This window comes from Glycine max, chromosome 3 (genome assembly GCF_000004515.6).
Source record: "Glycine max cultivar Williams 82 chromosome 3, Glycine_max_v4.0, whole genome shotgun sequence".
NCBI lineage: Eukaryota > Viridiplantae > Streptophyta > Magnoliopsida > Fabales > Fabaceae > Glycine > Glycine max.
The window spans coordinates 8,907,096-8,919,501 of NC_016090.4; the positions used below are offsets into that span (position 1 = coordinate 8,907,096).

Here is a 12,406-nt window from a genome sequence, read left to right on the forward strand (position 1 = left end):
AAACATCTCCTTTCAACTTATGTTTAACTGTTAGAACTTAGAACTCATTGCACATCTTTGCTATAAACGATTTAAGTTCATTTATTTCTTGAATGTTTTTTTTCCTGATATGCATTATAAGCTGATTGATACAATGCAACCCTTCTACAAGGAGAAGACAATTAAAAAACAAATTAAAAAAAATGTTATGACAAGAAGTCCTTAAAGTTTGGTGTGAAGTGGCAGGGTTGTTAATATAACATGTTTCTGTTATGCAGTCTCATAGTGTGTTTGGATTAGCTTTATTTACATTCAATATAAGTTTTTCAGCAACAAACTCTTTCTTGAGCAGTTTTAAAATGACATCTTCAGGTGTTTGAAAATATTATATACTTATCTCTTGTAATTTGAAATATTATATCATCACAAGTCGCTGAAAAAAATGAAAAATCTAATAAATGAAAAAAATTATATTTACAACGGGTAATTATTAAACAGGTTAAAATCTAATAAATAAAAATAACGGCATATTTTCTTTGAACAATCAAGTTGTTTTTTAATTTAAAAATTAATTGTTAAACTAGACCAAAAACATTTAAAAAACATTTTCGAATGTAAAATTAGCGACCGAGTTAGCAATCGAAATTATTAATTTTTAAAACTTTATTATTTAGTAGCGACCGACCTTTATTTTAATTTATTTTACAATTAAAATTTAATTTTTTATTAGCGACCAAATTAATTACCAAATCTTATTTTAATTTATTTTATTTAAAATTTAATTACTTCTTAGCGACCGAATTAGCTACCCCAAACCTCGGTTGCTGATTTGGTCCCAAGCAAAATAGCAACCAAATATCTAACTACCAAGTTTTGTGTGCTTGCGACTCAGTAGTTCGGTGGTGAAATAGCAACCGAACGGAAATTCGGTCACTGAGGGTTTAGCGACTAGGGTTTTTGCGACGTACATTATTCGGTCGCTATTTCGGTGGCTAAGAGATTTAGCGACCAAATTTAGGGATTTAGCGACCAAATTTAGGGATTTAGCGACCGAATCTGTCGATCGCTAAAGCATGCCTTTTTTGTAGTGCCTTAGAGTTCCAATATTAATTGTATTTAAAGTCAAATAAAAAATTTATAAAAACTTTGATCGGTTTGATTTTGATCAGATCTATAAATTTAAATCTATGACCCAACCTGTAAGATTTTGGTCGATTTGTTCGATTTTGACCCACATAAATAAATGACTCAATAAAAAATCAAACCAAATACATAAATGACTTAATCAATAGTATTCCAATCGGATTTGATTAATTTGAATTCCCGAGTGACCCCTAACCATTCACACCCCTACCTAACATCTCTACATAGGCGAATGAATAAATATGTTTTTGAGATCGTTTTTTTAATAGCCTAAAATGCACACAACTTAATGCTCAACTCAAATAATTATATTATTAATAAAATCTTTTTCTTATTGAAAAAATATAATATTATTGCATTTCGTAGTTGATGGCAATTGCTCCCCTTTAAGTAGTGTTTTCAAAGCATCACATTCCTAGGGTAATATTTTTTTAATACATTCTAATTAAATTAATAACTCTATCAATTATAATTAATTAATAAATTAAAAATTCTCTTGCCACGTTGCTAATTATTTTGGTCAACATTTACATCTTGACGGTCAACAGAAGTAATTTAACATCTCGACCAAAATTGTCCATCTTTCAAATCAAGGATCAAAATTTCAATTTAATCTACATATAATTTAGGAACGACTATTTAATTAACTAAATATTAGAAGATGACTAAATAAAATTAAAAGTTTAATGTTCATGTATTGATAGTGTCGTATAGTTTTATACTGTCATTCAATCATACATCATTATTTGAATTACATTAGGATAAATATTTTAAAAGTTAACAAATTTATCATACAATAATTGAATACAACTTTTTACACTAAGAGTGTATTATCTTTTTTCTCTAAAATCAATACCCGAGATTGAATCTTGAGTATACAACTACATTAAATATTTAGCAGGAGGATTCAGTCAAAACAAATATTTAGTGAGTTTTACTATTCATAATAATATTTTACCCCACTCAAGCATGATTGTCTTTGGTAAAAGGATATATGTGGTCTATAAATAATAATTTTGATGATAAATACATTTGATTGCAAATTAATTGATCCATATATTGAATATTTGGTTTTCTTAAGTTAATTCATTTGTATATGTTAATGGTACTTGACTACTTGATTCAATAAATATATTTGATTGCAATTAATTGACCGATATATTGAATATTTTCTATTAGAGCGAATCTTTTTCTAATAATTTTTTTGTTACGATCTTTTCTAAGAATTTACCAATTAATTATTTAAATACTTTGAAAGAATGATTCATAGTTAATCTTGAAATTGAACAAGGTATTTTAATTACAAAGATTCTTGATATATGAAAGAAAAAAGAAAGATCAATTCTTGATTTTAGAACACAATTACGCACAATTAGTTTATGTAACACACGATTGTTTCTTCTCATACAATTTAATATTAGAAAGCTTTGCATATGTTTACCTATTGGAGAGATGCATGAATCATTCATGTCCACGAAGTTCTTTGTCTCACCCTGGAAATTAAGAATATTGAATTATGCTTGCAATCTTGTCAAAATCATTCTCCATAGAAAAAAGAACGAAAAAATAAAATTAGAATGAGTCTATGTTGTATACCTGATTCAATCTCAGCCGTTAAAGTCTTGAAAGTCACATGTTTGGTTTTTTTCAGCACTTTCGTGCCTAATCTTCTTCCCAAAGCCACCACCTTCTCTTTTCTCCGCACTCACCACTTTCGCAGAAACCAACTTCCACTCAAATCGTCGCTTGCCGCATCAAACGTGATGGCGATGTTGTCGCTGCGACGATACCGCCGATGCTGTCGTAAGTATCTTGCCTTGGTTTTTTTCATTGTTCTTATTTTTTGTGTTTGATGGTTTGGTTTGTCTTTAATGGCTTTTGTGTGTGCTGTATAGGTGTGAAGTGACGGTGAAATTCTCAGCCAAGAGTGTCTTCTCAGGTACGGTGTCGCATTGTATGTGCTGAATTTGCTTTGGTGGTTTTTCCCAGTCAAGTGTGAAAAAATTGTGGATTTGGTGAAATTGATGCTGAATTAGTCCTATTACCTGTTTTGAGTGGGAATATTAATTGATGATTCATTTGTGAGAGTTTGGATTGGTTAAATGAAGAAAATATTTCAAGTTTGCAGTTTCCTGAATAGAGGTTTTGAAAGAGATGAAACGATTACTTTTACAAAAAACTAAATAAATTGAAACAAACTTGAGTTTAAAAGTTGCAATTAGTATGATATATTTTTTTAGTTCTTGTTTCCTCAACACCAATTTTATGTGTGCACGGTGAGTTTTGCCTTTATTAAGAAGTTAATTCAAATACCTAACTTTATATATACTATGTTTTAAAATTAGAATTTTTTTTCTAAGGAAATTTCAAAGTGGCAGTTGGTCAGAGATAGATAGATAGATAGATAGAGAAGGAGCTTTTTTTTGGGGTTTAGATTGCTTTGAACATTTGGTATTAGAAAGGTTGGTCATGCTTACTGCCTATATTTGAAAATTTTGCTCTAGAGCATTTTTGGGGAGACTTTCTTTGAATGTGGTAATGCTATATGCATATCCCAGGCCAGAAAAAGAACATAGAAGGGGCATTCTTGGAAGCATAATAAGATATAATAATGTGACAGAAAAACAAAAACCAAGTAAGCAAATTGTAGAGGTAATTTTTTTGTTGTTTGGTTAAAATGATTTTGATGCTTCTGAAAAGTTTTATTGATCATTTTGAGATGTGTGGGAAGAGAGTGTCAATCTGTTGTGAATTGTGATTACACTTTCTGTGTAATGATTAATCACTAATGATCTGAGTCACGTATTTTTTATTAAGCACCTGATGATTTCATTGAATGTGAAAATGCTTATGTTCTATTGGATGTCTTTAGAAATATTGTTGTTTTCACTTGTTTCTTGATGAACTCAAAAATGTTAAATATTTGATCACTTTTGTATTGGAATTCAAAACTATAACATTTAATCTTATAAAATCTTTACAATGGGTGTAATGCATAAAAATGATCTTCCAAACATTTGATGTTATCTTTTACTGTTGTACATGTGCTCATCAGGAAAGAATATCACCTTATATCTTTTTGTTATAGGTTAATTGAGAAAGATTTGCAGTTTCCATTCATGGCCCAACTTATTTCAGGTATCATTCCTATTTTTGGGTTTTAGTTTTGTTAGTCAAGAAGTGGACCAGGCGTGCAACTGATTAAGCCCATTAAGGGTGTGCTTATGTCAGCAAACCAACAACTGCCTATAAATAGGAATAACTGTAAAGTGTAATCAGTTTAGGGGACTTTTGGAAACTGAGAAAGCGGTGTAAGGACGAGGGAGGAGAGGGGAAGAGAGGTACATTTCTCAGGTACATTTTCTGAGTGGAGACGAGGGAGGAGAGGGAAGAGAGGTACATTTGTCAGGTACACAAACTCATTCTATTTTAATTGTTTCGTTCTTTTCTTCTTTGCATATGATTTAGATGAAGATTGCAAGATTGTTTTGCAGGATTAGGCAAAGATCGTCGTGGACATGGATGGATTCAAGCATCTCGATCTCCAGCAGGTATACACATATTATAAAACGTTTCTAATATTAAATTGTGTGAAAATAACCAACGTGGGTGTTACACTAATTAATTATGCGTTTATTCTAAATCAAGAACCTTAATTTCTTTCATAGAACAAGAATGTTTGTAACTAAATTACGTTCCAAGATTATGAATCCCCTTCTTTCAATTTCACCGATTAATTAATTTTGTAAATTCTTGGAAAAAGATTTGCACTAATTGCTAATGGATCTCTGGGTTGAATTTCTATATGATTAATTTGGGTTTGTGTTGTTATAATTGCAGTGTGAGAAATTTAAGGAATTTGGAGCACCTGAGTTTCATCATGACTGCGCGAAGGAACTCGAAATTCATAGTGAGTTCAAAGTCTGCTAGGTGGCCCTATTCATAACACGTGTGAAAGGTAAGTGTGCAAATAGACCCACATTAAGGTGCAATTAATTAAGTAAGGTGATGCATTCTTGCATGCAAAACTGCTCCTTTTGGACCCACTTTGGCCATCCTCATAACCCTAGCGAAATCTACCCTCGTAGGACCATGATTCTACTATGAATTTCGTGTTCCATCCTGCAGCCATGGCTGATAGCAACTCTGGTACCCCCAATTCCTTTAATTTCTCACACTGCAAAAACAACAATCAAAGGCCAAGAATATCAATTCATCATATTGAAATTCAACCGGAAGATATATCCATCCATTTGGTATGTGTTTAATTATTACAGAATCTTTAAGTTTATAAAATATCAATTACTTTGTTGCATGCATAACCAAATTTACATACATCATATACAACCAAAGTTGTAACTGTGCCAAACAAATTACGTATATGCAAATCAAGAGGGACAGAAAGGGATAAAGAACAAGAAAAGAAAATGAAGCAGCTAAAGAAAGAAAGTTATACATTATTATGTGATTGATGCTTCTCTTGAATTAAAGGGTCCTTACTGATTTAACAGTGTCGATGTATGCTTTCAATGCTGATTCTGGACACCAAACGAGCTTCATGGTGTGTGACCGTGTGTGAGTGAGTCTTTCTTTTTGTTTCTTTCTCTCTAGCTGTGAACAGTTATATATCTTCACTTTCTGAGTTTTTTTGGATATCGTGTGAGGGGTGATTAATAGAGATAGTGAGGGGACACTTTGATGTACCGGGTAGAGTTAGGAAAATATATATATATATATATATATATATATATATATATATATATATATATATATATATATATAAGGCAGCTTGATTTCTTAGTTTTTTTTCTCAATATGCAACTTAAAAAAAATTAGTTGTGTTTATTAGTTGTGGCCCATAAGGAAATATTTATCGAGGAACAAGAAAGGAGCTTCCGTATAAACTTGATCATGCAAAGAAAAGGGTATGCTATTTCTCTACTCCATATCTATGCCTATAAGTTAGAACTTGAATTGATTTCAGAGTGGAAATTCTTGTAGGTGACATTTTCCACAGTCATGGTGCTAGAAGACTGACATAAAATGATTACATTCTTTTTTATCAAGATTGTAAGAGACACTTGATTGTCACATCTAAATTTTGGTATGCGGAATAAATTGAAATAAAAATAATTTTAATTTTAAAAAATATTACATTCAATATTAAATAATGTTCATATATTTCTTTGGGGAATAATGTATTACTAATCACATTAATTGTTTTCCTTTATTATTTTTTTAAAGTTGTAGTGGTGTAATGATTTAGGAAGTTATTAAATAATTTTAGTTATAAAAATAATTAAATTCATTTGTTCGAATTATCATTCATTAGAATGATATATTGAGGTAAATAATGTAATGGTGGCCTTTTTAAATTATGTTTGTTCAAACCAGCTACTCTCTCTATTAACCTTCCTTTAATATACATGTTATCAATTTTAAAATATGTACTACTTACGAGTTATAATAATTCAGAGTTGAATAATAAAAAAAAAAAACTAGACATCGTGCCTTCGTTTCTCCCTCACAGAATGTAACTTAAGAAGCTAACATTATATGAAAAATATGTGTTTTGAATAATAGTAAATTGGTCTATAAGTAAACTAAGGAATTTGTTTCAACATACAATTTTGACTTAAATAATTTTTTATTGTCAGTAAAATACATCGTCTTGATTTTACTACTTAAATTAATATTATTTCTATTTTAGTACCACATACTTTTTATATTTTAATACTCACTTTTATTGAAAGATTCATAAATGATTTATAATTAATGATGTGATACTTTATCCTTATTAAATGATATGTAATTGATGATATGATACTTTATTAATTTGTTACGACATCATTTAATGAAATTTTACTTATCATATATACTACAATATATCTAACATAAAAATGTAAAATACAAAATAAAAAGGAATGATAATTTTAAGTAATAAAATCAAAATGAAATATTTTTCCGGTAGTAAAATGTTAGTGAAGCCTATAATTTTGTTATGCCTTCAAATGTGCAAAATGTGGACCACAAATCTAATTGTTAGCATGATTGAAATCCAAATGAAACCACTTTTGAGATTAGAATAATAAAATACTATTGGTTTATTGGTATGTTTGAGTCATATTCAGTGTAAGGTGGCACGCGTACTCATGCTAATTGAACATACGAACCTAAAATATAAGTTTTTTTATCTATTGGATAAAGTCGTTTAGACCACTCATACATATATTGCATAAGAAGATGAAGGGTAAGCTTTAATATCTCGTTATTGTGCAACCTTCTGTTTTTTCATTCCATAAAAAAATCAAGACAGTTGAAGATTACAAATTGGATTTAATCCTTTACTATTAGATTGACTACACCAACAATATTTGAAGTTAAATAGTAACAAATTACAAGTGTAAATAGTGTAATGAATTATTTCAAGCACAGACACAGTTTAATCTAAAACTAAGTAACAAAAATGTTGATTTGAAACTGAAAAACTAATTTTTTAGAATACAATTTAGTTAAAAAAAATTGTTTAGCTCGATTCATAGAGCATTTTGATTCGAACTTTTACAACTTTTTTCAATTAAGTTTGGTTCGAACGAATTGTTTTCAGTTCGGCTTAATTCTCACACAATTCAATTCACTTTTTTTTTCCGTCCCTATTCTAGCAGCATACATGAACATTTCAAGTGAACTTTATTTTACATAAACACCCTATAGCATGTCAACAACCACTGTGCTTAGCCTATATATCATACAATACAAGGTAAATTTAACGGGAAAGGTTTTTTTTCACCAGAACACTAGCGTAAAATATTTATTAATTTTATTAATGATTAAATTTTAATCATCAGGATCATTTTTTCAAACATATTTTTTTATTTATAAAATTTGAGCTTGAAATCTTACTTAAAGTTTAAGGAAATCGAATTTAACTCATTATCATTCATACTTATGACTTTCTTGATATTTAATGGAAAAATTAAATATAAGATATCATCTCCCAGATTATTTTTTGAACTGTCATGGATAGATTTTCTTAAATGTAAAAAAGCAATTGAATATAATTAAAGATACATTATATATTTTTGTAAGAAGCAAAATGAAATGCTATTAATATAGAGATGGAGTGGAGTACAAGATGGAGTGGAGTACAAAGACAATATATTATAACTCATTCATTGCATAGATTTATTTAAATATAAAAAAATATAGTTTGGATACATTGTATTTATCTTTCTATTTTTTGGCTATATTTTGTCTTTTTCACTCTATTTTTCTTGCACTAAACAAATGACAAGGGTTAGTTGCGACTGTATTCATTTACAAGCGTAAGGTGATGGGGTAAGAGAGGAGGGTGGACAATAAGTTTGATCTTTCTTTTCTCATACCACCATATAATTAATTATGTTGAGAATACCATAGTTAGAGAGAGAACTGTCAGGAAATTTGACTAAAAGTAAAAAAATTGATAGAAAATTAGAAGAAAATATTTACACCAAGCAAAAAAAAAAAATAAAGACATTTTCACGGTAAATGTCATCACTATGAGAGAAAATCAAGAAAATGCAACAAATTAGCAATATGTTGTCTGAACAAACTAAGAAACGAATCCATAAAGGCATAAAGCTAAACTATACAACTCTATGATTTACCATTTACTCTATCCAGATTTATTACTATGATAACTATTAGACATTCACTATACAAGGTAGTTTGTTACTAAGGTCATAAAAAAAATGATCAAATGTGTAGTTGTGTGTGCAGACAAGTTTTTACCTACGCAGAGGAATGCACATATACAAACGGTATACGGGTCCGTTTGGATGCAGCCCAAACGATCTTTTTCCATCTTATCTACTAGAAAAAAATCTTTTACCATCTTATCTACTAGAAAGAGATCTTTTATTTTTTTTTAAGAATGTTTGGTTATTAATTTTTTTTTAGCTTTTATAAAAGTAAAAGCTTTCAGTAGATCTTTTTTTGAAGCTCAGATTTCCAGTTTGTGAAATTTTCTTTTCGGGAATATGTTCCCTAAATAATGCTTGGACAATTATGTCCTAAAAAAATTTCAAAATGACAAAGCATGCCCTCCTCATTTTCTAAACCCTCAAAATTTCTCTCTTTTGTTCCTCAAAATTTCTCTCTCGTGCTTCCAATCATCCTTCAGCATTCTTTCCGATCATCCTTCGTCATCTCTTCTTCTTCCTTTGTTAGCATCACGTTAACCAATTCTTCATTAATTTCTTTTTCTTCTCATTAAATTTTGAATTGTTATGGATTAGGATTATGCTTTTGTTTGTTTCATTAAGCTTGTGAGATGTCTCTCAATCAAGTTCTTGTGAAACGAAAGAAAGCAGAATGTGTGATAAAAATACTGAGATTGTGACACCCTCTAAACTAAATGTGACACCCTCTGCCCTTACAATTATAACTAACTAACTAAATAAATCATACAAAATTTATTTAAAAGTTTATAAACACATAAAAGAAAAGAAGAAAAAAAACATAATAAAATAATTAATAATTTTTCTTTAAACATATTTAATTTAAATCAATTCAAAAGGAGAAAAGGTTTACATCCACTTAGTGAAAACATAATAGAATTTTTTTTTGAATAAAAGATAAAATTATCCCGGCACAAAACAAGATCGTCCACTCTAAATAAATCATAATTACAAAAACTAAAATAGAAAAGTATAATGCAATTATATCATTCAGTAAATCATAATATGTGAAGTAAAATCCTATGCCCCAATGTCACACTTATCAGAGCATATCCCTATCATAGACTAAGTCTCTCCATCTCTAACATGTGACTCATCATATGAAGGCTCACCTGAAACAAAGTGGCAATCAGCCCAAACACAAACACAAACCGGGAGTAAGTTATCACATTCGTATGTAATAAAACATTAGAGCATGTGAAACATATAATACTTAAAGCTAAATTTATATAAATAACATTACCCCACAACATCGCACACATTATTCACACCCATTCAAGTTCACCCACTCCATAAAATAACTTCAACCACAATTGTTAACTCAATGAAATTCAAATACAAGCGTTATACAACAATTATACTAAGACTCAAGCCTATATGCAATGTGGTATCATGTCAGTGAAAAATAACATTAGGGCGCTTAGGAGTACATGACAAGACACACCACACAATGGGTATACTCGGTCACTCTCACTAAGTAACATCATAAGGTGACCAATCAAGGTTACTCTGTTTTGCGAGAATGCCCTAACCACATGGGATCAACATGGACTTAAGGGAGCACTCAAACCGAGTATCTTTACTCCCAAGGCCTAGACTCCGAAGAATCCGTTTGGGCCTCACCTTCCTGATTCAGGTCCAACCCCTAAAATATTTTTTTTTGCACGCAGACACTGTTTATGAGTTATATAATACCCACGACCTCACTCCTATATTTCAAACATATTTAACAAATTGCGCTACAGTTTAACCCTTTAGGATCCTGTCGCAACGTGCCCTTCGCGGGCGTGCGAGGGCGAGGCTCACGGGTGCGCTTTCCAAAGGAGGAAAGATGTGCGGAGTCGCCACCAACGTTTATTTGTGGAAAACGTCGGGAAAACCGAAGGAAACTGGTCAAAATGAAAATTCTAAGTCCGGGAGTTGTATTTACGCTTGAGGAAGGTATTAGCACCTCTCACGTTTGTCTCAAAGGACAACAGGCTATTTTTTAGAATTGTGAAATTGTGTTATGTTACCTTTTATTTCTTTTTATTTTTTGAGGTCGACAAAAGCGGGGCTTTTGCTCCTACGTACCCTCCTTTGGAGAGGAAATCAGACCTACGTAGTTCTTACTTATGCGTGAATCAAGTGATTGTTTTTACTTGAAGAGTGATCATTTAAAGGCGTTGGACCTTTAAAAATGATCCACTTTTACTTAGTAAGAAACTGAAATGATAAACTTTCAAGAAAAACCTATTTTTGTGGACGAGCTTGACTAGGCGAGTTAATTTTAGCCTTAGTTTCACTTTAGTTATTAGTCAATTCAATTAAGAATGAGAAATCCCAAAGAGAAAACGTCCGATTGATCTTACGCTTTTATTTTACTAAAAGGTATTTTTTGTTTATCATATTATTATTTTACCTCTTTTTTTGATTTCCAACGTGGTTACGGCACGACCGAACGGTCGGAATTCATTTTAACCAAAGTTAACGGATAATACAATTCAAACGTTCGGTGGAAATTTATTTTATTTTTAGTTTAAGCGAGAAATGACTTAGATGAAATGGCTTAAGCACGTCAAAAGGGGGTGTAAAAAGTAAATGAAACAAGAATAAAAATACACGAAACACAATGTGGACCACCACGGGTACATAGAATGAATCGAAAAGCTTGGTTTGAGGTACTTACCCGTTGAAGATCGAAGAACGAGAACGAATGAAGAACGTCGAAGAACGGTCGAAACCTTCGTGAAATTCCTTACGGAAACGTTACGGAAACGTTTCGGAAGCGCCTCGGCTTAGATTTTCTTCACGGAAACAATTTTTCCAAGCAAATTCGAAAGAGAGAGAAGTGCCTAAGGGGCTGAACCCTTTTCTTCTTCACTTCCTCTCCTATTTATAGCAAAATAGGGGAGATGCTTGCCGCCTAGCTCGCCCAGGCGAGCAGGATTGCTTCCTCCAGAAGCAACAGCCTTCTGGAGGAATCTTCTGGAGGGCCCAAGTGGGCCTGGTTGCTTATTGCACCCCCATTTTTACTAAATGCACCCCCTTCTATTTTTTTGTAATTCTTTTTCCGTAACGTTACAAAACTTTATGAATTTCGTAACGATACCTATTTTCCTTCCGCAAGGTTACGAACCCTTACGGATTTATGTATTTACTCTTTTTTAGCTTTCGAAGAAGTTACGGAAACTCACGGATTGCGCAAAAACACCTCTTTTCGATTTCTGCCACATTACGGAATTTCACGAATCACGCAAGCCTGCTTCCTTTCGATTTCTGAGACATCTCGGGACTTCATTCATTGCACGTCATCAAGTAATAATCCCCGGACGAAATTAGGGTATGACAGTTGCCCCTCTTTACTTACCTCTCATCGAAGATAAGAGGAAAGCAAAGATAGGACACTGATTTCGTCCGTCCTGCCCTTTCCGTGATGACGACTCTCATCTCTACTTCTTCTTTTTTTCTTCTGCACAAAACAAAATACAAACAACAACCAGAACAACGAATATAATACAGATATACACATATACACATACTTGGCGAAGGAACCGATCTGGAAAACAACAGAATAACGTGCT

At 31.5% G+C, this 12,406-nt stretch overlaps 1 long non-coding RNA gene across 4 annotated transcripts; it reads left to right on the forward strand.

Moving 5' to 3' along the window:
* Positions 1-4,214: 4,214 nt before the first annotated feature.
* LOC106798294 (uncharacterized) lies at positions 4,215-6,534 on the forward strand. Of its 4 annotated transcripts, XR_005890921.1 has the most exons (6): positions 4,509-4,531; positions 4,617-4,673; positions 4,963-5,378; positions 5,634-5,701; positions 5,972-6,047; positions 6,124-6,534. It is a non-coding gene; the product is annotated as an uncharacterized lncRNA (long non-coding RNA). The 4 variants fall into 4 exon arrangements; XR_005890923.1 differs by lacking the exons at positions 5,972-6,047; positions 6,124-6,534 and having other exon boundaries at positions 4,963-5,080; positions 5,211-5,378; positions 5,634-5,783; XR_005890922.1 differs by lacking the exons at positions 4,509-4,531; positions 5,972-6,047; positions 6,124-6,534 and adding an exon at positions 4,215-4,476 and having other exon boundaries at positions 5,634-5,783.
* The last annotated feature ends 5,872 nt before the right edge of the window (positions 6,535-12,406 follow it).